Genomic DNA, 26031 nt, shown 5'->3' with positions numbered 1-26031 from the left:
TTATGATGAATGGACTGTACTTATATAGCGCTTTTCTAGTCTTTTTTTTCAACCACTCAAAGCGCTTTACACTACAGATCACATTCACCCCATTCACACCATTCATACAGCACATATTCTATATATTTAATGTGCTTTCTAAACACATTCACACACCGATGTGAAACACACACATCGGAGGCAATTTGGGGTTCAGTATCTTGCCCACGGATACTTCGGCATGCAGACTGGAGGAGCCGGGAATCGAACCACCGACCTTCTGATTGGTGGACGACTGCTCTACCTCCTAAGCCACAGCCACCCCAAGATTATCTTTTCCTGTTTTCTTTCAACAACTGAAGGTACATGTGTAAAGGTAAACAGTATAGTCTACTAACTTAGATTTAAATCAGAAACTGTTATAAAAAAAATGAGCAAAGAACAAGCAAATCTGACCAGTTTTCAGCAATATACAGCTTTTGATACTCGGTTTCAAACAACATGTGTTCGTACCACTAACAGTATTGAGGTCTTGGATCTTTTTCAGCAGCATTTTGCACGTCTCCATCTGTGACAAATTTGAAATCACAAGTAGAAACCTGTCTGTTGCTACTCTCCAAGATTTAGCCACCAGAGAGGAGAAAGGAGAGTAAAGCAAATATGTTGAAAAAGAATAAAACAAAAAAACATTAAGAGGGAGTGTAACATTACTCACACATTGTCTGTCTGCTCTGCAGCCATCAAAACACTAAGCTCTGAAAAGCAAACCTGACGTCCCACACTAGGTGCCACTTTATATTCGGCCCAATACAAAATAGAGGAGATTCCCACAGGATGCTCCAGTTTCAGCTGAAATTTTTCTGCAGGTGGACTGTTTGCTAGAAGAAGTACGATTCCAGTTCCTGATTTGACTAAAATATTCCATAGGACAAACTAAAGATGTAATTAGACACTGAGGGGTCAGCAGACCACAATGAACTGTATCTTTTTTATCAATGGCAGATGGAATTCCTAATTACTAACCTCAGGAAGCCGTTTGGTCATTCTAACTGGTGGGTACAGAGATGATTAGCCTTGCGTGAACCCCCTAAGCCCTGAATCCAAACCTCTCCTCTCCCACTACTCAGCATCAATATCACTATGCAAACCAGCCTGTGTCAACTCAATTTATTTTCCAATTTCCTGTAGGGTGAAAGAGTGCCTCTCACTCTCTCTCCCTGTCTGCCATCCATCACTCCACAACTCTCTATTTTCTGTCCCTCCTCTCTCTTCTCTCCATCCCTCCATGTGTCCCCTCCTCTCATCTCTTATTTGTCTGCTCTCCCCCTGGCTGACATTTCAGTACAAATGTAGTATGTTGTCTTCATCCTCCATGTACTGATCCACATGGAGCAGACAGGAGCAAACTACTGGTTGATATAAGAGCTGAAACAATTAGTCAAATAATTTAATAGTGGATTAGCAGAAAATTAAGCAAACAACAATTCAAACAAAAAATATAAAGCATTAAAAAGTGCCACCAATTCTTATTTTCATTCTTATAGGCTATTAACAATTAATCAAATCACACTTATGATGGGCCCATAGTTCAAATATAACCAACTCTGGTGTACTACACAGCTTTTTAGCCATGTTTAGCTCATCGGTTTGGTTTAGTATATCACCTAATTTTTATTAGTGGGTGTAAGCTCTGATAAACCCATTGTACACTACTTGCTCAAACCATAAAGTAAACAGACAATGTAAGCAAAACTGCAAGTGAATATTTTAAAACATGTAACAGCAAAACCTTGGTTGCACAGCAGAATCTTTTTTTCACCAACAGAACTGTATGGTGCCAATATTTTGATGACACTTATGATATTGAATAAGTATATAAAAACATTTGTAACACATTACATTATAGTTGTAGGCAGCTTATTGTTTATTTGTCAATAACTGTAACTTCCCCTGTGGGGGATCCATAAGTACAGGTTACTGTATAAAATATATTAAAACACAGGTGTACTAATATCAGTCTCTGTTTTGAAGAAACAATGATTGTTGATATATACTGTTCAGTTAAAACAGTTAAACAGTTAAAATGTTCTTATGGCTTAAAACTCATTACATTGTATTTTAATGTATAAATGTGCATATAAATATGAGTGGGGAAAGTTCATATTGATTCCAACATTACGACCCATTCCTGGTTGCACCTCTAGTATTCATATTAGGCCACAGACTTGGCCTGTTGATATTGATGTTGCTCAATGCAGCACAAACACAAGGGGCTGGCGGGCTACAAAGGAACATACTATTGACCAACCACAAATTTATCAGCCTCAACAATTAATCTTGTGGGAGGTGGGTAGTAACTCTGTTTGAATCTCTAAGTGAGCCTCTGAGAGTGAAACTGGGGGAGACTACAAGATAATATTGAAGATATCATTTGTGCTGAACCCTCCTGATCCACACTCAGGCAGATGGACTACATACACATACAGACACATGAGATAACAGAGGGTCAGCCATGCGTGAGGAGAAGCTCCTCGCATTCCCCCTATCAGCAGATCATATAACATTTCCAGATATGCCTAAGTATCTAGACCTGGCTGGATCTATTTATTGTCCTTTTTCACCTTTTGAGTTTTGACTGAGGGTAAAGTCAGCTGACAAAGAGCAGGTTTTAAAATGCTTGATATGTAGTCTGAGGATCTGATTAAGCAAAGAGAAGGTTGTAAAACTGAGCTACATGGTCAAAAGAGTGTAAAAGAACTATCTGTGTCCATGCAAAGCATCACATTACACCTGCTGTCATCCCCTGACTTTCCACCATACAAGGCTACATGAATTATTGAGTGATCCCTGCTTTGTCAACTACTACATCTCTGATTGAGCAGAATAAATATTCAACCTGCTTTAACCATTCATAAAATGACAATATCTATGCATGCAAAAGGTGTTTCCTAAACTGGAAGAGGGAGTAATCTGAGTGTAATGATGCTGTTATATAAATATATATATATGAAAGAGAAAACATGCTGTCCTGTCACTTACAAAGCAGAGCACATGCTTCCCCTAGTTTTTCTACTATCAGCTGTCTCCACCTTGCCGGTCTTTCCATCAGAGAGCCAAAGCTAGTGATGATACAAACTCCTACCAACAAGAAAACAAATGGTTGGAAAATCAGAGGAATATTTTCAGGTTTGTGTACTCACCTTTGTTACAAACGAGTGTGCGTTTGTTGGTTGGTGTGTGTTATAAGCTCGCAGCAGGCAGCCTCTCCTCTCCGTCTCACTCCCACTGTGAGCTGGAGTAGTGTGTGTGAAAGAGAGAATGTGTATGTGTCTGTGTGTATGTGTGAGCCCTCTCACTGGCTATTGTTACAGGGAAGGGAGCCTAACTGAGCATGCTCCAACATGAACAGTCCTTGTGGTTGGCATGGAAACCGGGAAGCGGCTGTTGTGTTTCATACATGAGGTGCTTTCTGTTCTACACACACACAAACACAGCAAAGTGCAGGCAGGTGCTGCTGCTGCTGTATCATTGTCCTGGCCACATTTTGACAATTGATTAATCCTTAATTCTCCCTCGTTTCATTCTCTTCAGTCAGACTTAAGTGACAGCTGCTCTCTGAGCTGATAACCTTGATAACATACAGAAGTTCACAGTGTCCTGTGTAAAAGTAACCCACAATCCAGGGCTCTCAGTAAAAGACCTGACTTTAAACCTGGAATAACCCTAACAACAACAACAGAGTCACTGGAGCTGTCCTGCCATACTTTAATAATGCATCTCTCCAGAAACTTACCCTGACAAAACCCTAATGGAGACATCATGTCTAAATAAATGATACATTGATACTAAATAAAAGATACATTTTACAGAAATCAATCATGGTGAGAGACCTTGCAGCTCTTTCCTGATGAGGAAAACCTTCTGGCATTTTAGGCCTTCAATATTAAGTCAACAGCAGAGTGATGACAGGAAATAAGGGAGACACTGCCTTATTTTTGGCCACCAGAGAGCCCCAGTTAGAATTTTTTTTCAAGGAAGAATACTCACTTTTGATTTGCACCACTGTTGTAGTCAAGTCCAACTGGATCTACTGAAGAATTTATCATGACTTTTAATCTTTCAGAATACCCTAGTCCATTGTTTCTTTCCCATTTCCCACCATCCATGCTGGGTTTTTTGAACCATGACTACAGTCATTCCTAACCTTGACTATGTGGTTATTATTGTAACAATGACAACAAAGGGCCCTTAACCTCAACAAAGTACTTAATTTAACCCAAATCATGATCTTTCTCTAACCTAACCAAATTTATTTTGTGCCTAAATCTGTAACAGTCATGTAATAACTCATCTACCTCTGGTCGCGAGAGGACAGTGGAGACAGTGTCCTGAGGCCATAATGTCACTCATCACTTTATTTAGTTAGTACTTGTATTTTTCCACATGTAATTTATGCTGCTATTTATTTATTTAATATTAGTTTATTTTATTTTATGTTAGCCTTTATTTATTTATTTAATTTTTTTGGAGGGTTTTCACCTTTATTTAGATAGGACGGTGGAGATGAGACAGGAAATAGGAGAATGACATGCGAACCAGCTGCTTAGGGCACTTAAGCCCATGTGATACGCGCCCCAACCATTCGGCTACAGGGGTGCCCCATGTTAGCCTTTATTTTACTTATTTTATGATAGCTTTATTTCTACTCTCTGTCACACTGTATTACTTTTCCACCTTGTATGCAACTGTTGCACAGCAATTTCCCTCGGGATAAATAAAGCTTCTTGACTCTTGAATCTTGAACAGTTCTATGCTCAACTAGTGAACAGTTGAGAGAGCATGTGGAAAGCATGGGCAATGTATTATGTTATTATGTTTAATTTGGATGACTATTTGTCAATCATGATCATCACATCAGTATTGAAATAATATAACAACTACGCCTGTTAAAAATCAATCCAGCCTTTATTTATATCAAAGATGTGTTATTGACTGTGAAGGGGAAGCATTATCCATCATGACTCCTAGTAGTGCTCCTCATTAATATGCACATTTATTTACACAACAGGCTGTTCAAAATCTAATCAGATCACCTGCTCTATCAAAGAAGCATGTATCATAAGAATAAACAATTTTAACACACCATTCATTGAATACCATGCATGAATGCATGAAACTCTGCTATCAGGGTATGTGTCCCATGCTTTAGTTTATTGCAATAACAGTGTGGTGGTGTATGCATTTACTGTTTGCTTGCCATATGTAGAGAGAATCCAGGGATATCCCAAAACCCCAACTTCCTGTGAGAATAATGGTAACAAAAGGCACCATGCAGGCACCAGCCAGACAACTCTTGGTGTATTTGTGTGTATGAAACAGAGTAAACAGAGCTACAGATCTTCTATTGCCAAAATTAGACTAATACCTTTTTTAAATTTCCCACATCCATACACACCAAAACACTACTTCCTCACTTAGCTTATTTGAGTCAGACTCTATTATCCACAGTGACAGCAAGAGCAAGTGACAGAGTGAGAGAACAGAGAAATGTTAGGCTGTGGTGAAGCCATTATCAGCGGTCAATGCAAGGCAATGCATGTAGGGGGTGTGTTCACTAGGCACCTGCTGCTCTGCATCACCAGGCCAAAACAGTAACAGGATTCATGACTACACATGGTGGCTAAATGACTGCAGGTGAGGCTGAGGAGTGAGGAAAACATCTGAAAAACATGACAGGCCTTTCACATCAAAAACCCAAAGATGGGAACAGTAAGCACTTCATTAACAGCCAGAAACAGCCAAAAACCCAAACATCTCATAACCAATCAATCCTTTTGATGATTCCAGCATTTAAGATGTTACGCTTATATGACGCTTATATGATTGTGAGCAAGACATCTGAAAATGTTCTGGAAATGAATTGTTTTCATTATTTTCTGACAGTGATTGGACTAAATGATTGATCAGTTAATTAAGAGGGCTCCACATGTTAATCGGTAGTTAAAATGTTTGTTATTTGCAGCTCTAGCACAGGGGAAGGCCATTGTTTTCAAGAGATAGCTTTGCTAACACTTAGATTTCATCCTAATTAAAATTGTATGTGGTTTTGTAATTGTGAGAGACACATTTCACATTACTCACAGTCACTGGATCCATTGTTAATAATGGAAGAAATTAGTGGAGTTTAAAGACCTAAAAGCGGTAAACTGGTACATTATTCATGTTAATAGTAGGTAAACTGTACTGTATGTAGACATTACTAGTTGGATCTCTTGATGTAATGTGATTTGGCTTTGCTCTACCTTGCAGAGATTATATACTGTCATTTCTGGTTTGAAAGCCCAGGCATGTTTCTGTGGAAGTGAAAAAGAAGAGGTCTTTACTGCAAAATGTATAATATGTGAGTGTGTGTGTGTCTGTTGATGTCCAGATTGGCTCTGCCTTGTTATCAGACCCATACAGAGGTGTAGGTGGTACAGACACAGAGGGTCAAGATGAGATGTATCCACTGAACTGCCCTGCTCCGCCTGGTGACACGCAGTTAGATAATTTATGAGGGCTCCACCATTGGTTCAATAATTCATAGGGCCCTTGCTCTGCTGTGGGTGAGTCATGGACAAGCTTTTTATTGAGAAAGGAAGGCAAGGAAACAAGACACAACAACACAACATGAGGGAGAGAGAGAAGGAGAGAAAGAGAGAGAGAGAGAGAGAGAGAGAGAGAGAGAGAGAGACATCTGTGGGGTGTAAACTTAATAAGAACTTGCCACACCATTACTTTTTGAGGCCTGCTAAATTTAGCACAGCCGCCATGACTCAGGGGAGGGGTTGCACAAAGAGATGAAGGAGCATGAGCCAGCTTCTACTGATGAGTAAATAACTGTGGGAGCCTGAAAGCATGAGTCAGGCTACTGAAGCAGTGGGTTTTTCTGAATAAGCAAGCACACAGCAGGAAGCAAAGACAAGACAGGCTTCACTCATGTCATTTGTCCACATGATTACACACACACACACACACACACACCACACACACACACACACACCACACACACACACACACACACCACACACAAAGAGGAAGCCTAATAGTGTGCACAGACAGTGTGTTCACACAATGTAGACCTCAGTGCTGCACAATAGCTGTTACTGTTAGCTTTTTTAGAGAGGAACAATGCATTGTTGTTGACCCCCTTGGCTTGATGAAAATGTTTATATATTGAAGGGGGAGGAGCGTGTTAAATACAGGACATGGTAAAAAATGTTCTTTGCCAGTGTGTTTATTTGGCAATTGATCGTTTGGCAACCACAAGGGCATTGTGGGGCAGTCTGTGGTCCTTTGAAGCCTGACAATCGATAGAGTGATGGATGACTGGGTGGAGGTTCATGGAGGGTAGTACAAAGCACAAAGGAACACAGTGACACACATTCAGGAAAGTAGCCATAGGCTTGACACACTGGACTATATTTAAACCATTAACTGGGTCTTTGTCCACTAACATAAAGGTAAACTGGGGTAAACTCAGATCAGAAAATTCAGTCAGAATGAACTCTATAAAAGGTACGGAGAAGAAAGGGAGAATTTATGGAGGAATTTTAAAAATCCAGTGCAGTTCTGCCAAATATTATGGCTGCGTGTTCCTGGTGCTCTGTTTGTCCCTCTCCTCTCCTGTCTTCTCTTGAGCTCTGCCCAAGTACTACATGATCAGTAATCAGTGAGGTGCACCTGGCTGTGAATGAAGTGCTTAAAAGCTCCTGTACCAGCATCAGAAGAGGGAGGCTTTGTGCTGGTCTTGCTGCCTTTCAGCCTGGGGTTTTATTTTAGTTTGTGTTGCTGTTGTGTTTTGTGTTTGTGTCTTTCGTAGTCTTGATTTAGTATCTTGGTTGTTTTGGTATGTCTTTATTTTTATAAATCACATTGATTTGGTTGTTTTTCCAGGTGTTGTGTGCCCTGTAGAGCCACCCAAGGGTGGGACATAACATAAGATCCATGAAGTCAGGTAAATGTGTGTGGGACTGTGTGTATCAAATGGCCTTTGTTTGAGTCTCCGGGTCATCTCCTATGTTCAGTCATTGGTTGTTTGTGCTTTTGACTGGATAGTTACTGAAGCAACTTGGTGGTATACCTGGGTGTGGGTATGAGTTTAACATTTAAAGAAGCCTCCTGGAATGTTGCTGAAAACTAACTAGGGTAGTTAGCTATTAGGGATGGGCATTTTGATTAGTTTTTGAAGTCAATTAATAAAACCAATTTAGGTCGATTAGCCATGATGTCATCATTAACACGTGCCCCCCACCCAAACCAAAACAATAATATGTTGTCATGTCATGTTTTTTGCAGTGTAGCCCCACTCATCAACAATGTACCTCAGACTAGCAGTGATGTTCTCAGCAGTATGTCTCTCCCCTGTGCTGCGAGTCTGGAGCACAGAACCGGAAATGTTCTGGTCACCATCCATGTAACCAGATGAAGGATTTTTGTCATCAGACGTCTGGATCTTCAGTTATCAGAGAAACAAGCTGAGCAAACAGCCCCTCTCAACGTCCTGTGTCCTTGTGTGGAGAAACATTAATTTTTTATAAACTGGCAGGCAGAAAACAAAAATCACTAATGGAATTAATTTAAATATAAACAGATGATAGAAAGGCCTAAAGAATAACTAGACAAAGTGAAACACTGTATAGATTTTATATTTACAAATAGGCTAGAGAGATTAATTAAAAATATAATTTGATCACGGGGCTGTCAGATCATAACATGATTCTTATTGCCAGTTAACTAAAGCCAGCCAAGTTAACTAAACTACGCCTAAAACATCATAATAAAACAGAAATGAAAGTTTTAACCACAGGAATTCTAAAATCAAAATTAGATGACTTTGAGCAGGATCTATGACAAATAAATTGGGAACTAAAAGGTTCTAAACCACTGTGCCAATAAATTTACTACCACATTTTGTGACTTAATAAACAAGTACACAAAATCCTGGGAAAGTAAACCTAAGAAATACTCCCTCCCATGGTTCAATAGTGACATTTGGCAAATAATGAAAAAATGCAATCTTGCTCATAAAATATCTCTAATTTCAAAAAATAATACTGATGACCTTCTTTACACTACTCTCAGGAATCAAGTGATATGTGAAATGCGAAAGGCTAAAACTAACTATTTCACCAGAATGATAGAAGAGGCTAATAGTAATAGTTCTAAATTATGGAAATGTATAAACAAGCTAACTAACTCCAGCAAGAAAACGCATCCAACAATCAGCTCTCTCAAAGTTCATGGAAATCTCATTCAGAGTAACCAGATGCTTGCAAATGCTTTTAATAGTTTTTTCACTGAATCTGTACATGATCTAGCAAACAACTTTAAGGGAATTCACCTATCTCACAATGAAGACTGTTTTGATGATAATGATTTGTTTAAAATTAAGGAGGTCTGCCAGGATAAAATCAAAAAAGTCATTGCAAACATGAGCAATTCCATGTCAAAGGATGTCCTTAGCCTCAATGCTGCACTAATAAAAAAAATATCAAAATCATCTATTACCACCAATTACACATCTGCTTAATCTTTCAATACAGTCAAATATATTCCCACAGAGTTGGAAGATTGCTGTAGTAACACCGATACATAAATCAGGGGATAAGGAAATAGCCAGTAACTACAGGACTGTTGCCATTCTTCCAGTTGTCTCTAAAGTTTTGGAGAAGATTGTTGCAGAGGAACTAACTGAATATCTACAATCGAACCAATTGCTGCATCCTCAGCAGTTTAGTTTCAGACAAAAGTACTCCACAGAGACAGCTAACTGCTGCCTATTAGAAACAATAAAAAAACACTGGACAAAGGCCATGTTGTTGGAGCTGTGTTCTTAGACCCAAAAAAGACCTTTGACACAGTTGATTACTGCATATTCATAAAATGCAGCATTTTAAAATGTCATCTACAGCTCTGCTGTGGTTAAGGCCAATCTCTGTCCCAATGACATGGGAGTGCCGCAGGGATCTGTCTTAGGTCCATTGATGTTCGCAGTGTACATAAATGACATTCCAAACTGTTGTCAGGGCGTTACCTGCTTGATTTATGCAGATGACACTGTTATCTATGCATCTGCTAAAACACCAAGCCTGGCAGGACAGCAGTTGACACAGGCCTTATCCAACATCTATAACTGGCTTGAGTTGTCTCATTTAACACTAAACACTAAGAAAACAGTCTCCATGTGCTTCTCTATTAACAAAAAGCCCTCTGGTACATTTAAGGTGTACATAAATAATCATATAATTGAAGAGGTAAATGAAACAAGGTACTTGGGTATTATTCTAGACAATAATTTAAAATTTCATAGCCAAGTTAAAAATCTATGTAAACAGGTCAAAACAAACCTGAACTGCTTTTGCTTCATCAGAAGGGACTTATCTCATCATGGTGCTTTTATATATATGCATGCAATTATTTTTTCCCATCTTTCTTACTGTATCACATCATGGTCACAAACATCACCTCCTACAATGAAATGTGTCATCTCATTATATAAGCAGGCAATTAAGGTCTTTGATAAGAAACCAATAAGATGGCATCACTGTGAAATCATACAAATAATTCTGTGTCATCACTATTCTCTGCTCTGGTCACTAGACGTCAAAACTCTAACAGACCGATCACTCGAGGCTCTACCAGTGGGGACTGTATAGTTCCAATGTATAAGATTTCTTTTGGACAGTCCAGCTTCTCTCTTAAAGGAGCGAGACGAACTCTCTTCCCAATGAACTGAAACTGGAGACTGATATGAACATCTTTAACAGAAGCCTCAAAAAGTGGCCAAAGTCTGGACAGAGGTGTTCACATGAGAATATTAACTTGAATGAGTGAATGAGTGAAACTGTCTATGTTAAGGTCCCTAATTTTTTAACAGATTATTTCTATAGGATGATTTTTTTTAAACATGTACTTTCTTACATCTTTCTCAAAAACCTCCTATGGACAAGTGTTGAGAATTAGTTCTTGTGCTAAAACACTCAAGCAATGCATCTGGTTTGTCCAATATTATTGTGATGTCCACAATAAATGAATAAATAAATGAATAATAAATTTGATATGAAACTGTTGGAATTGTTTCCCTTGTAATTTTATACTTCACTGCAACTTCTTGTAGTTAAGTTGACAACATTTGTGTGTAGTAGTTGACTACATTGTAGCCATTTTCTGTGGTGACTGTTGCACTTTTGGTCACTTGTGCTTTACAGTTGTGTTTAATTGTAGCAATTCCACTTTGTTGTGAGCCTTTTGTGTGTGGGATGTAGTCACTCCACTGATCTGGATGATTAGTTCTATTAACTTGTGTACAGGTGCCTAATGAATATCTGTTACTTATTCTATTCTGTTTTGTCTTTTGACTTTGGTTTAGACATATCTTACCAACTACTGAATGTAATTTTGTACTGACATTCATCATTCCCATACACTGAATTCTAATGACTTTGGTGATTCCATAAGTATACATTTAACATCTACAGTTGCAACTGCAACTTTTTGTTATCAATTAATCTACCAATTATTTTTCATATTACTGATTTCATTTATAAAAGACAGGTACAATAAAATCTAATTGTCCTTTACATTTTCCAAGATGCCAGAGTGTTGTCTTTGTTCTTTTAAACCCTTTACCACGACTTTAATTAAAGAGAAAACCAGTAAATTCTCACATTTAAGAAGGTGGTAGGATGTTTGAATGACTTGAACAACTAATCAATTACCAAAACTGTTTTAGGTTTTATGTTTATTAACAAACTGATTGACTGATGGCACTGCTGACAAAAATACCAACACCCATACCAAGATGAGGGCTTCTTACTATAGGTCTATCAAGTGATGCTAAAACATGGCATTCTCTTGTATTGGAGTGATGTGTGCAAGCTAATATGTTGTGATGATCTGCTCTGCTCAGCAACAGCCAAATATTCTGGTAGTGTATGTGTGTGTTCTTATTGATTGTACCATGCTGGGAATGGGTGACCTGCCTACAAAAGGTGAAATAAATGGAAAACAGGGCCACATGTAACCATCATGACCCAGTAATCTCATTTATTATGTAATTTTCCATCTGTTCTTAGAAGGTCTGCTAGGAAAAAGTGGCTACTGCAGAACTCCATTAAACTGGCATATATAAGTTGGATGTTATATAAAGAAAACTTGATGACCTGTATTCTCAGATGAGTTTGTGAATGAACATGTCAGCATACAGTGTGTGTACACATGCTCCCTCCTGAGCTGTGTATTGGCTGATTTAAATCTCCATGTGCAGAAGGGAGATTGCTATCATAATCAGCATGCCTACAGCCACACAGTACACTCAATGAACCCAGCCCTCCTGTTTGGAAGGCTTGAAATCCAATTTTCCTGTCAATCTATCTGTCTCTACAGTGTCCTATATAGTCCAAAAGCTGAATCTCTTGGTACACAGTTTCAATTCAATTCAATTTTATTTATATAACGCCAAATCACAACAAAAGTCATCTCAACCATGAGCAAGCACTAGGTGACAGTGGCAAGGAAAAACTTCCTTTTAAGAGGCAGAAACCTCAAGCAGAACCGGACTCAGGGTGGGCGGCCATCTGCCTCAACCGGTTGTGTCTCTCATCAGCCTGCCTTTATTGAACTCCTCCAGATGATAAAACAGATTTGGTTAGCACGGCTGATGTAATGCAAGATTATGCTGTTGGTGGTTCATATCCTTTTCATCATCATTTCCAACAAAAATATACACTGGCTTCCTGGCTGAAATATCACCACAGGGAAATAAGAAATGGGCACTTTCTTCAAAATGTTAAACAGCTCCACTTCATCAAACAGTGCCTTTTTTCTGCCGAGAGGCATCAGCATGCATCTGACTCTGAGGTATTAGCCAAACAGGAAACTGGCAAGTAGATCTGCACCACTACAGAAACATGACTGAGTTTCTTTATCAGATGGACACCTCTCTTAATATTCAACCTAAATTAAGTACCTCAGTAGAAACAGTGAACATAGTGTGGTTAACTCTTTGGTGTATCTGTGCAGCATATCTGCAGATGGTCCTATGGACTGAATGTATTAAATCTCCTGAAGTGAAAATAAACCAGAATTGATGTTGGCTGGATCATCTTCAATAAAGTGAAGATTAGCCTCTGAAACACAGAGATCAATGTTATTCCTCTTTTCCCAAGAGGTGACTGCTCATAAAGACTACTGCGTGGGCGGCAGAAATTAAAACACATTACCCATCAAAATTCAACCACGGCAATCTTCATAGTAATAGCAGGAAGCTTGGGAATACTGCAGAAAATTCAGCATTTACACATCAATAGAGGAGGCTGGCTGATACATATTATAATGCAGAATATATTCAGACAGTGGGCAAGGCTTTTTGAATCTCAATGACACTGTACTTAGGCAGAATGAGGGCAACAGGCGATGGCTGTGAACTGTTGGAGTCAGTTATTCTGCATGAGGATGAGGTCCGTGTCTGCACCAAACACAGCTGTGCTGAAGAGTGCAACATTATACAATGACAGTGACATAACCAAGGGTCCAAGGAAAGAGCAGGGAGCCACACAAGGTTGCCTGCCTTTGAATAAAGGCACATGGAAAAGCCATCAGAAGAGACCTTGGGCTATCTCTGGATCAAAAGGCACACCCACCAGTGAAGCAGTTGTCATAAAAAAAGGAGTTTCTAATGTTAAACATAGAAAGACAGAAGTGAAGATACAGTGAAAAAAGCTAAGTAAGTATTAAAAAAGTGCAGATATCAAAAAAGAACATTTGGTGCTGGCTGCATTGAGTGTGTCCAAGAAATGTAAATCATGTTTAAAAATATTAAAAAACACTTTGCATTGTTTCGGTGTCAGATAACCCTTCAAACTTACAGATCTAGTACTTAAAATTATCTTCCGGGATTGAATTTCACATCTTTATGCAGATTTTTAATACAGTGCTATTTTCAGTCGGAATGCTAGTGCTGAAGGTTTTATTGTTACTATGCCTTGGTATAACCAGACCCAGGTATATCCAGACTTGAAATGTCAATATATGAGAGTCAGAGCAGGGTCTTCACCCCTTGAACCAGACAGTCTCCTTCAAGACCCTGCTGATCAACTAACCAACCGCTTTACTGAAAACAGGCATGCCGACTGAACTGCTTTCAGGATAATCCTTCCTTCTGCTAAAAATGTGCTCTGACTAGAATCCTAATAGTCCAGTGGAAGGTTGTGGACGTAAACACACACAGAATGCACACACAAATAGAAGCTGTCTTCAAACTGTCAGGTAGAGCAACACAGAGGCTTTCACTCTCATTAACATTTTGCATCTGGCATCACATGCACAAACATGCACAGACATACACACATGATTACACACTGGGAGCAATCTCCTCTGAGAGAAATATATTTTGCCAGTAAAATGCCACTGCCTTCACTAATCGGATGAAAATCTGATAGAACAATGCCTAACTGTGTAGTGTGTTCATTTCTTGCTCTTTATGAAAAATTCTCATTGGCAAAAATCCACTCAGTCAGAATGCTATTTTTGCTTTTTTTGTAGAGCAGACATGAATGGCTAATTACCTCAAGGGTAGCCATTGGGAGAGATCTGGTGAGCGATTCTTACGTGTCAGATGAGATTAAAAAATAGTTATACTCTGAATCTGTGGTGCTTTCATGAAGAGCAGTGAGATAGAAATAAGATCAGGTGATAATATAGAATTGTACTAAAAGTACAATTTACTAAAACTAAACTTTTACGGAGCCTGTCACAAGAGCTTAAATGTTTTATTAAATGTATTCTTTAATGGATTTTATTGTAATAAAATCACTGTATTATTATATTTTTCAGTTCCGCATCCATCTATGCACAGCCAGAAGTGGTCTTCACTGCAGTAACAATGACATGATCCCTCTCTGGATTCCCACCATATGTTTATTGCAATATATAATTAAGCTGGAGACGCCCTGAATCCTTGTCTCTACAGTTATTGGTAAAGATTTTTTTGCCCCTGCACCACTTGTATAGGAATTGTGTGTGTTAACGGGGAGTCGGTGCATTTTATCCAGCTGAGCCTAGATTTTTTTTCCTCTCCAGTAGGCAAAAAGACAGACACAATGAATAGAACTCAGATAAATGAAGGTTTGGACAGACAAGAACAGACAGGAACATTAGAGAAAGAAAAGGGGAAAAGAGGTCCAGAAAATGGGAGCAAGGTTACAAATATGGAGTGAGTGCAGCTTGAGCCCCGCAGCCTTATTCACGGTTACACTAGATGATGGGTGGAGAGGTCATGCAATGAGTGAGCTTTTTACTCTGCCACAGGCTGTCAGTGGGGTTATGCTTTTAAAAAATGACTGCACTGACAGGAAGCTGCTGCTGCATAAGGTTACTTTAAAGTCATAACATACTATACTCTTTAGTCTGACTTATTAGAAATGCCTAATAGTTATTTTACATGCAGGAGATACAAGAGTTGTGAATGATGTAGGAAGTGGTAAACATGTCAGGTCCAATTAAAAGTACTTACTTTACCTATATTTTTAGACTAATGGTTTTTCAGTTTTAGTTTTTGAATTGTTTTGTTCAGCTGGTTTGCTAAAAATATTTAACACTGGAGGTTACACTGTACTTTAAACCATACTCTCTATTTACCACTACATCATTGATTATATACCACAATTACAGGTTCTGTACTATAGTATGCTAATGCTACAACACTAATGAACCTGGATGGATTATGCAGGCTAATCAAGATAATATTATTATGGGATGAAGGCAGCATTAGAGAAGGAACAACTCTAACACAGATACTAGAAATGAATGCTGTAAGAAGGTTAAACACCAAAACTGACACATTTCCTATGAAAACATATTGAGTTTTGGACAATCAACTGCCACACAACACACAGCAAACAACTTCTGCAGGAGAACTGAAAAGATCAATGTGTACAGTTCCAGAGCTTCAATCAGATTTCTCAGCAATTTCATACCCTGCGATGTCTATTTCAAGTATGTATATTTCACCATAGCTCTGAAATAAATGGAGTAAAAAGTACAATATTTGCCTCTGAAATGTAGTGGAGTAGAGGTATAAAGTAATAGATAACTGGAGTACTGGAATAATATGTACAGTCTGAAGAAGAGACGAGATCTCGTAGGTAGCTGGTCCAGCAAGCATCGACAGACTGACAGAGCATGGTTCCTAAACTCTTGTATTAGCATTTTATCGAGTGATCTTCCTGCTCCCCAGGCTGCCTCTTAAAAAAAGTTTTTGTTCTCACTCTAGCTTTCGCTTTCCCTCAGTAGACAAGGTAAGTAGCTCTGCATGACCCAAACTACACTAGATCAGTCAAGACTGTTCGACCCCCACTTTGATTTAACTGTCTCCAAGAGTCTAAAGCCATATTTTGAAGATGTGTACATGCAGCGTAAAAGGGCATAATTAACTGTTTCATCTCCAGCAGCAGCATTTCTCAATGGTCTCTGAAGCAGTTTATTGTTGCTGCAGCTTACTCCATTGGTAATTAGTCGCTGTTCATAATAGGGATAGGACTCTGGACTGTCATCCCCCCAGGTTGGGTAACACACACACACACACACACACACACACACACAGTCAGTCATGCTGCCTTCATGTGGCTGTGCATGCAGCTGTGACTGACTGTTCAGGACACAAGGGGTTGAGTTACAGGCAGGACATGAGAACAAAGGAGGTTCTCTGGGGACAACAGGGTTCAGTGTATGAGGTTCAAAAATATTTGGCTGCCTAAAACACACTCCCATTGCCATTTTTATTTGGCATATTTGGCAATTTTTGCCAAAAATTCCAAAATGTAAATCTCCAAAGAGATACCATCAACAAACTCAACATCAGGGACTTTCTACTGCAGTGTATCATTTGGGCCAGATTTCCTTTGTTGCTTTTCTTTCTGAAGGTGTAATCACTGTGCTCTTAAAAAACATCTGCAGCTTGAAATGTAAAACACATTTGAAAAACAACACAAGTCTGTGATGAGGTTTGCCCCCTCAGACGTTTCAAGTCAACAAAAACTGACAGAACTCTTTTGTGCATGATAGGCCTGAGTGATATGGTTGAACCTGTCCATCCATTATCTGCAGTGCACTTGCTTATCTTATGGAAGATCATGGGATCTGAGGCCCAAGGGGGCTGATGCAGACAACCGCTCACATTCATTCAGAAGTAATCACTGTACCACCATTGTGGGACCCTGGTTGAAAACAATATCAAAATATAAAATGTAAGTTCATTCCTGATTTTGGACAAAGTGTGACAAAAATCTCTCCAGATAGAGCTAACTCAGTTATCATTATGTGATCAAAGTTCCATACTTACAGTTAGTCATATAGTGACAACAAATCTTATCTATTTTGTCAAATAAATAAGAATATTTCTCTGATATTGCTATATATTGCAATATGGCAAATGTATTCAAAATCATGTGAAATTAACAAACTAGTGTTTAACACAATGACCTATGACCACTGCTAAAAACAAAAAATAACCTTGTTAATTGCATGCAATTACTCATTTGGACATGTCATCATCACAATATGATACTACACTTGCTGTGATTTATCAGCTTAAGAGACTCAGCTCAAAATGCAATACATCATTATTATCTGTGAGTTTTATGAGAAGTTTATTTTGACTTTGCTAAAATCCTGACATGTTACATTATTTATAAGCATTTGAAGAAGTCCATACAACAGTAATCATACTTAAATCTACACTGTAATCATATAAAGCAGTGTCCGTTTCTAATCAACTGTATACTGTGCAGAAAGTGCCTCATACCATATAACCTTAATCCTTTAACGACCACAGTAATGACTGTTACTTAGGATGCAAGTAACTAGAAGTCAATGGACTAAAAAAACACCTGAACTCTGCCAATATGTTAATGGTAATTTTACTCTGTCCAGCCAAGCTGATCTTGCTCTAAGATAAAACCAGTATTACTCTGCCTGTTACAAGTGTACACATTAGCACTGGAGGGCCCTTAGTATTCCTGCCATGCATTTTGGCTGCCTTAGCTTGACAGATCGACCTGGACCTTGATTGTCTCATTTAATCTAGTCTTATTGACTCCTGTTTAGCTGTGTGTGTGTGTGTCTGTGTGTGTGTGGCTAGCAGGAAGCTATAAGAATCTGAAAATCCACTGCTTGACCTTTTATCACATCACCTCACCATTAGTGGGTGTCACGTTCACTTACAAAGTGAAAGAAAAATGCCCTGCAAGCAAGTTCATTTAAAATTTGCTGAAATATTTCTACTAGACTTACACTAACACAAAAAGTAATTCAGATGACCTGTTACAACCACTTAATTAAATGCATGGTTGCAACATAAAAATTAGAATTTATTATAATAAACAATAAAAGTTGCAAACATTATTTTGATATGTTGTGTTTCAACAATATTATTGGTGATTATATTAAATTCAAATTGCTGCATTAATTTACTTGAAACAAATTTTAAGTTGTGGTAACTTGAAATCCTGAACCAAGGTAGAGAAAAGTTAAGTTGACAAGCCAATTTTTTAAAGTCCCCTCCTCCACTTACTTCACATGCCTGGAAAAACAGAGAGTTAAGACTGTGTGCTTGAGGATCTGTAAGCTGAGCATATATTTTCAACATGAGTATCATTTCATTTATAAATGAATTGCACTAAAGAAATGAACTTGGTCATATTCTCATTTGTGATATGACCAATAGTGGACTCATATACAAAGCTAGAGCAACTAATACAGTTGATGGAATATGTTGTTCTACTACACATTGCTAGCACTAGCAATACTTAGCAGAATAATGTCTGGCCATCATACCCTTTAGCACAGTGAAGGGTAAGAATGATAAAGTTACATTTGACGAATCAGTTCAGCCTATTAGGTCTTTTCATTTGTGCTGTGGAGAGTAAAATCATGATCAAATTTTTGCATATGTGATTCTGTCAGTATCACCCAGACCTACATGTACCTGACATAAAAACTACAGCGCTAAAAGGACAATAGTTGATTCAATGATACTGTGTCTTTCTATGATGATTCATGTTTTGTTACGTTGGCCCATATCTAATTTTCTTTAGATATCTAAAATTTCTTTAGATATCTAAATTTCTTTAGATATGGGACAACATATTGGGCTGGGGAAGCAAAATGTGTACATTTGAAAGCTTTACAACGTTGCTAAAACATTACACACTACACCATGGTCATGGTGGGCAACCTCTGCCATGTCTTTAGCAAGATTGTTTTTGTTCCTTCGAAACATGGGGTATTCTTAGATCAGAATTATCAAGAAATTTGCTGAAAGTCTATGTGATACCAGCCCCTTGACCTCTGAGTAGTGGTGGCCTATTTTCTTCTGCCTACAAGAGGTGGTTTCCTCAGTTTGAAGTTTGCTGTGGTGGAGAATGTACTCAGTAGGGAAGAAGATAGAAGCTTCCAGCATGTCCCTGTTCTGCAGTCATTGCTTCAGGTTTTGAGCCAGAGAATGGGTCCGGGATTTGATCTTGTGAGAGAGGAGCTCAAGGTAATGGTGAAAGTCAGTATGTGGCATTTACTGATGGCATTTAAATACAATGAGTTGTTTTCTGGAGTTGATACTACATGTATATTGTTATCATTCTCTATGTTGTTAACTTTAAGATTATGCAATAATTAGAGTTCATGATAATTATTGTTGAGTGCACAAAAAAAATCATTTTCATTCAAGCAGAAAAAGTAGTTGGAACAACTTATTTTAATCATAGACTGTACATAAAGATGGACGTACCCACCGTGACGTCACCCATTGGTTTGTAAACTGCCGTTTTGAAAACCAAAAAAACCTAAGTAACCATATTTAATTCATTCAAGTTAACTTCCATAATTTGAGGTAAATTTTATAAGTGTTAAAAATGTTGTTGTAATTACGTTGTTTAAGTGTACATTACCTAACTTTGTGATTGCTAAGTTACAGTGGATTGTCAATGATGTTAATTAATGTTAGCTAGCTGCTATAAACATAGACTACATTTAAAGGCTGTAAGGGATATTTCCTGGAATAATGTGGTTCCAGATAATAGTATGGAGCTCATCTAATGAAAGTGGTGTTTCTTTTGTTTTTGTCTGCCCACAATATGACACATTTGTTTTTTTGTTGTTGTTGTTGTTTTTTTTTTGTAACACCAGCCATGGTTTGGATCATTGGGACAGCTGCACCCTTTTGCAACAACAGAGGACCTGCACCACCTCCACCTGCAGTATCCAGAAGGGTGGTGACGATCCAGCAAACAGACCTGCAGGTTTGTGAACAGTGTTATGGCCACACACATTTATAGTCATTGTTTAAGTGGTAGTGTTGTACATCACGCTGCAAGCTATGTATTATTATGTCATTTCCTCTGTAAATTGTATTTGTTACTGGGATTCACCTTTATCTTGATCCACAGCTGTATTTTATTTTTATTTTTTAATGGTAAATTGTGCACTACATTGTTTAGTTCGTCCATTTATTACATTCATTATACATCTGTCTGGTGTTGCTGAGTTAATGTACTTCTCAACTTGCAATAAAGGTATTAAGATCAAATGACAGATATTAAGAGTTTGTTCTGTCCCATAATTGTCTTATGTACTTATCCATTTTAATGACACTGAAAACACAGATTCACCTAAGTGTCCTGTAAGATTCCTGCTGAAGAAAGAGGTAACAGTTAAATGTACGTAATGAAAAATGCACTCAGTACCATTATCACAGTAAGTTTATTTAAAATTCAATATAACAAACGGATCACAAATTACAAAGGTGGATCCTGATTGCACTTCTAGCTGACTTCTGACCGTGCTGCAGTGGACCCATCATTTAATTCTAGTTTTATGTTTTCTAAATTCTGTTTTTAAAAATGTTGCTTTATCACCTAAGAAACAAAGTCAAAGGCAAGAAATTCAACCTGTGATGACAGACAGAATATAACAAACTTCTAAAAGGTTGGTCAGAGGAAGCTGAACTGGATGTGGTTTTCTGGCATCATCATAACAACCCATTTGAGAATAAGAATGTTGTTGATGCAGTGTCCTGCATCTGAGGCCAGATGAATTACATCAAATATACTGCTCAATGAGGTTGCTCCTTCTGTTGGTACCAGTCATTCAGCTTTCACAGTGTGGATACCTTTGAATTACAATAAAAGACAAACACTAGTTAAGACATGGTGGATCACAATGAATCACATACATGAGCCAGCTGTCAGAGGTCTAAATGTCTGCTTCATTTGAGGACTATCATGTACTTTCAGCATTAACTAACCAAACTCCTACAGAACAAATGTTTTCCTACACATTGTGTAAAAAATTACACTTCAACACTATAACTTTGTTATATGATCATTTTGTGTGTGAACAGCATTTCTAAATGGAGATTTAAACGTGTTTATGACTCATGACTCTACTCGTCATATCGTGAAAAGTTGGTGACACCGTTTTAACCACATGTAAATTATCCAATTAGCCACGTACTGATAGAATACTAAGTTATCAGCTAACGCTAGCATGAGCTAGTTAGCTTGGTTAGCAAGATGCATCCATAATTCCCGTAACTGTGAGAGTGGAATGCCAATTTTGGCTAGCGAAACACAGGCTTAAAACAAAATGTACTTACCAAGAAATTAATAGCCGTCTCCTTGGAGTGTCTATTGGTACAACCGAACGCGAAACAAAATATTTTAGGGCAAACAAAATGTTAAAATGAACTGAATCAGTTCACCAGATAACAGCTCTGAGACGAACCGCTCGGTCCTCTATCATGATTGACAGCTGTCAATCATACAGTAGCCACGCCCTAAAGCATACCCTGCTTTATCGTCTGTTGTCCTCTAAATTCGACCGTAACTTACAAAATCAACATCATGTTGTATTGAAAAAGAATTTCATCTAGCGATTGAGACCATAAACTCACCAAGACAATGTTTACTGAGGTATTAAATCAAGTGAAAAAGAGGGACATTTTCTCATAGACTTCCATACAAACGGACTTCTTTTTGCAACCACACGTGTCGCCCCCAGCAGGGGGCATGACAATGCGGGGCACTTCCGCATTGGCTTAATTTTTCAGACCCGGAAAAGACGTCCATCTTTATATACAGTCTATGATTTTAATGATGATCAACTTAAAAGTAAGTCGTAATAAAAATCCAAACTAATCATAACTCAAGAAGCTGATTCTCTTAATGACATCTTTCCTGCTTATAACCACACAAGTCAAACATTATGCAAGCAAAGCAGTTACATGTTCAATGGTGCACTAGTACATGCCCTGTGCTTTTGTCAGAGCACCCATGACAATTCAAATGGTTTTCCAGTCCCAGTCATGTGACTAGTCAGTAATCTTAGAAAGAAAAAAAGAACAGCACTCCAACTAAGTCAGTTTTCATCAACTATTTATGTGTAGCAAGTCTGAGGTCCATTACACAGAATTTTCCATTCCTAGAAAACAAAGAAAGTGCTGCTAGTGCAAATAACACAACTTTACTGTATTCATTAACATTATCTGACTGCAGTCTGGACATCAGCCAGCTTTCTCATCAGCTTTAGAGGCATTTTCAGTCATGGCTTGGATGCACCTGCTTTCTACAGTACAGTCACCCCCACAATGTTGCGCTAAAGGACTCCCAGGAGCATCTGAGAGACTCCAGGGACTCCCCTAGGGTAATAAGGAATAACTGCCAACTGCCAACACTGCCATACTATTTTATTTACTAAATGACATCACACAGAGGGAACAGAAAATGAAGATAAATACAGTCATCTGTCTAATGTGGCATGGTTTTACGCTCCCCCATCTTGAGCATAAATTATATCAGAAATCCCCTCAGCTTAGTTTTGCTTAAAAAATCTTATGGCTATTTGTAATTGCAGAACACTGAAAAACCTGCACACACCACAGATATAGTACTCCATGTCTATAGGGCTGTTTGACACAGAGGACAGTGTTCAGGCTGTCGGGACAACTCTCAAAGGTGACGAGAGTTCAGCCTGGCAGCAGTTTCCCTCCTTTGACTCAGGTAATGACATTCTGACGTTCTTTAGCGCATGGAGCCAGAGCATCATTTGTGGTGCAGCCTGAGTTTTGCAGCATAGATGCGAAGCAATTTAGACAATTACAACTGTATTAGTCAATCATTTGTTTAACTAATCAAAAAGAATTGAATCAAGTGATTTTGATAAGTTAAGTCTTTTGTAAAAAAACAAAAAAACAAAAAACAAATATTTACTGATCGAAGTTTCTCCAATGCAATTTGCCATATCCTTTTTTTTTTTTAAATCACTGTAAATTTAGTTATTTATTTATTTTCAGGCTGACAGAATAATATCACCACAAGTTCCACTTAGTAGCTGTTTTAGAGCTTTCAGTTGTATCAGATGATCTCTAAGTAGACAGAGAAGAATTGTAAATGTTCAAAGATTGATTTTTCCCAGCACATTAATGGATGTCTTGTCACTGTTGGCTTAAAAGTTGAGACTGAAAGTTCAGTCTTGAGCTTCAAAATACAATATTATTATTGATTTATTACATATCATATGGAGAAAATTTTTTGGAATATTTTATCCTCTAATGACAATGTACCTTAATAACAGACAAAATAAAAACTCTGTAGACTCCATATTCGGTTGCCTTAAGATGAGGGCGCATTTTTGTCTACAATCTAAAAAAACAAACAAAACATATTTGCACCTGTAACTAAGACCACACAAATTCCCAGCTTCTTTTCAGTTATTCAAACATCAGGATCAAAGACATAAAGTAAAACCATGACATGCTGCAGAATGATAACACAAATATCGTCAGAAACCCTGTAGATATGTTAAAGGATAGTAGCCTAACATTGTATAGAATTTAATGGCGTAAAAAGACTGCAATACACATTAAGCACGTAAACGTAAGTGTAAAATCACAGTGTAGGGCCACAAATACACACAAATCCCCAAAGAAATACTTAAGTGATTTGCAACATTGATTGGTGAAGCAAAAAAATTAGGTTATCATCAATCACTTATCTGCTCTTTGATTTAATTTGTCATTCGTTCTTGTTTATGCTAGGCTACTTACTCAGGGTTAGCCTGTTTTCAGGGCGCTTACACCTCCATCATATCACAGAGAAGAAGTCTGGTGTCTGGCTGAATCTGAATCCAGGCAGGTTGAACCTTCGCAGCTCTTCAGACCGAAGGATCTGAATTGAGTTACAGACCGGGATTCGTGCTCTGACGGCAACGGCACTGCCATAAAATCACGCACTAGTCGGTCATTTATTTACGGTCCATCTTTCCCTCGTGCTGTTCAGGGGATTTTACTGGAGGATCCCGGATACACGACCTCTTTCCTTCGCGAGTTTTTCCTTGGGAACTGTGCTGCTTTCATGTTCTTCTCGAAAAAACAATACTCACAGTTTTAAATTTTGATTAGTGTTATCCTACGTATTGTTTCTTCAACCTTGGTGTAATTTTATGTTTTCTGTAATTCAATGTTTATTAGTCTATTTCGTCTGGCAAAACAGTGGATCAGTAAACAAGAAAAACACACGTCTTATCCAGGGTATCAAATAGTCTCATTTCCATGGCACAAACATGAATGAATATACATTTACATTTATACATTTTTAGCCCTTGGTGGGTTGTTCATATAATCATGTCAGCCCTGTTATAGACTAGCGATAGATGGATGGATGGATGGAATATTCATATATTCATGTTGCAACTTTGATATTTCCGACAGCTAGTGAAGACAGCGCTAGCCATCTGGCTGTGGTCACGCTCAGCCCATATGTCCCCTTCCTCAGCCACGGCAAGACTCAATGAGCAGGGAGACAAGATCGTGGTGGTGTTCACTCTGCATCATTCATCGTGAGTCAAATCTGAACCTGATGTGTCTGTGTTCTGGCAGATGCCTGTGTCTTTCTTCCTATACTAAATAGAAATTTCTGTACACTATAAATTGATGGCTTTTTTTTTTATTAACACCAAAGACAAGTCACATAAGTCATGAAACAAACAAGGCTGGTAAGACACAAAATACATAAACTCTAACACTGAATATAGACTGTACATATACTGCTTAGTACACAACATACCTTTTACAGCATTGTGATAATTATAGTAACATTAATACTTACTTATATACACGAAATAATGGAATTCAATACAACACTCAACTATTAAAGGAGCTGATTCTATTCTATTAGTCTAAAGACTGTCAGACTGAGTGATATTTTATCATATTCCTCAAAAGTCATGTTCAAAATTTTTTCAAGTCTGTTTTAAAACAATAGTCAGTGTTCATAGTGTGCCGCTATGAACACTGGAACTGTTTTTTTCTTGTGTAGTGATTCCTGCTGCTCAAGAGATACAGATACACAGGGATTCAGATAAACCTTCTGTACAGAGGGATTGTGGATTTTGTGGTTACCTTTGACAATGTCAAGCCCCTCTGCCCATGGTCCCATGTGGATGATTTTGTTGTTGATAAAACTTGAGGAACATCTGTAGGAATATGTAAAGCACAAGTCATTTGGTTTCGATGTCTGCACAAGGCTATTTATAATAATATAAGTCAATTGGTGGGCACATGTTCACACATTCACTAATGAGCATCCAGCATCATTCAAAGTAAAGCTGTGTACAGGAAAAACACAGCCAGTAATAAAACATAGAGCACAGTGGTACATGGTATCCAAGACTTTCTGTTACTGGGTTAAGTGCATTCCTGAAAGCAGGTCATATTAATCAAATAAAGAGTATGTAGTATGCTCTATAGACTGAAATATTATAGACCACTCTGAAATCTGTAACATTATAGGCACATAAATTGGCACACTGTGAAAATTTCAGCCTAGTGAACTGCTTAGTTTGCTTTGGCTGAGTATGTACTTTCTCCTTGCAGACTGGGGCTGTCATCTCACTGTCACCACTGCTACTGGCTTACAACTCTATTGTGGCTCAACCACAGTAGTGTGAATTTTCAGATAGTTG

The 26031-nt window shown here is 38.2% G+C and overlaps 1 protein-coding gene across 2 annotated transcripts in view; it reads right to left on the bottom strand.

Annotated features, from left to right (window-relative positions):
- The window catches only part of si:dkey-91i10.2 (uncharacterized protein LOC555224 homolog), a 64318-nt gene extending 39857 nt beyond the window's left edge, over positions 1 to 24461 (bottom strand). For both annotated transcript variants that reach the window (XM_018696548.2, XM_018696547.2), the window contains exon 1: positions 24116 to 24461. The gene's annotated coding sequence lies outside the window, so the exon portion shown is untranslated. The remainder of the gene's footprint in view (positions 1 to 24115) is intronic.
- Positions 24462 to 26031: the final 1570 nt, after the last annotated feature.

Source organism: Lates calcarifer, linkage group LG1 (genome assembly GCF_001640805.2).
Source record: "Lates calcarifer isolate ASB-BC8 linkage group LG1, TLL_Latcal_v3, whole genome shotgun sequence".
Lineage (NCBI taxonomy): Eukaryota > Metazoa > Chordata > Actinopteri > Centropomidae > Lates > Lates calcarifer.
Note: the sequence above shows the minus strand (reverse complement) of the source record. Positions and strands in the feature narration are given on the sequence as shown.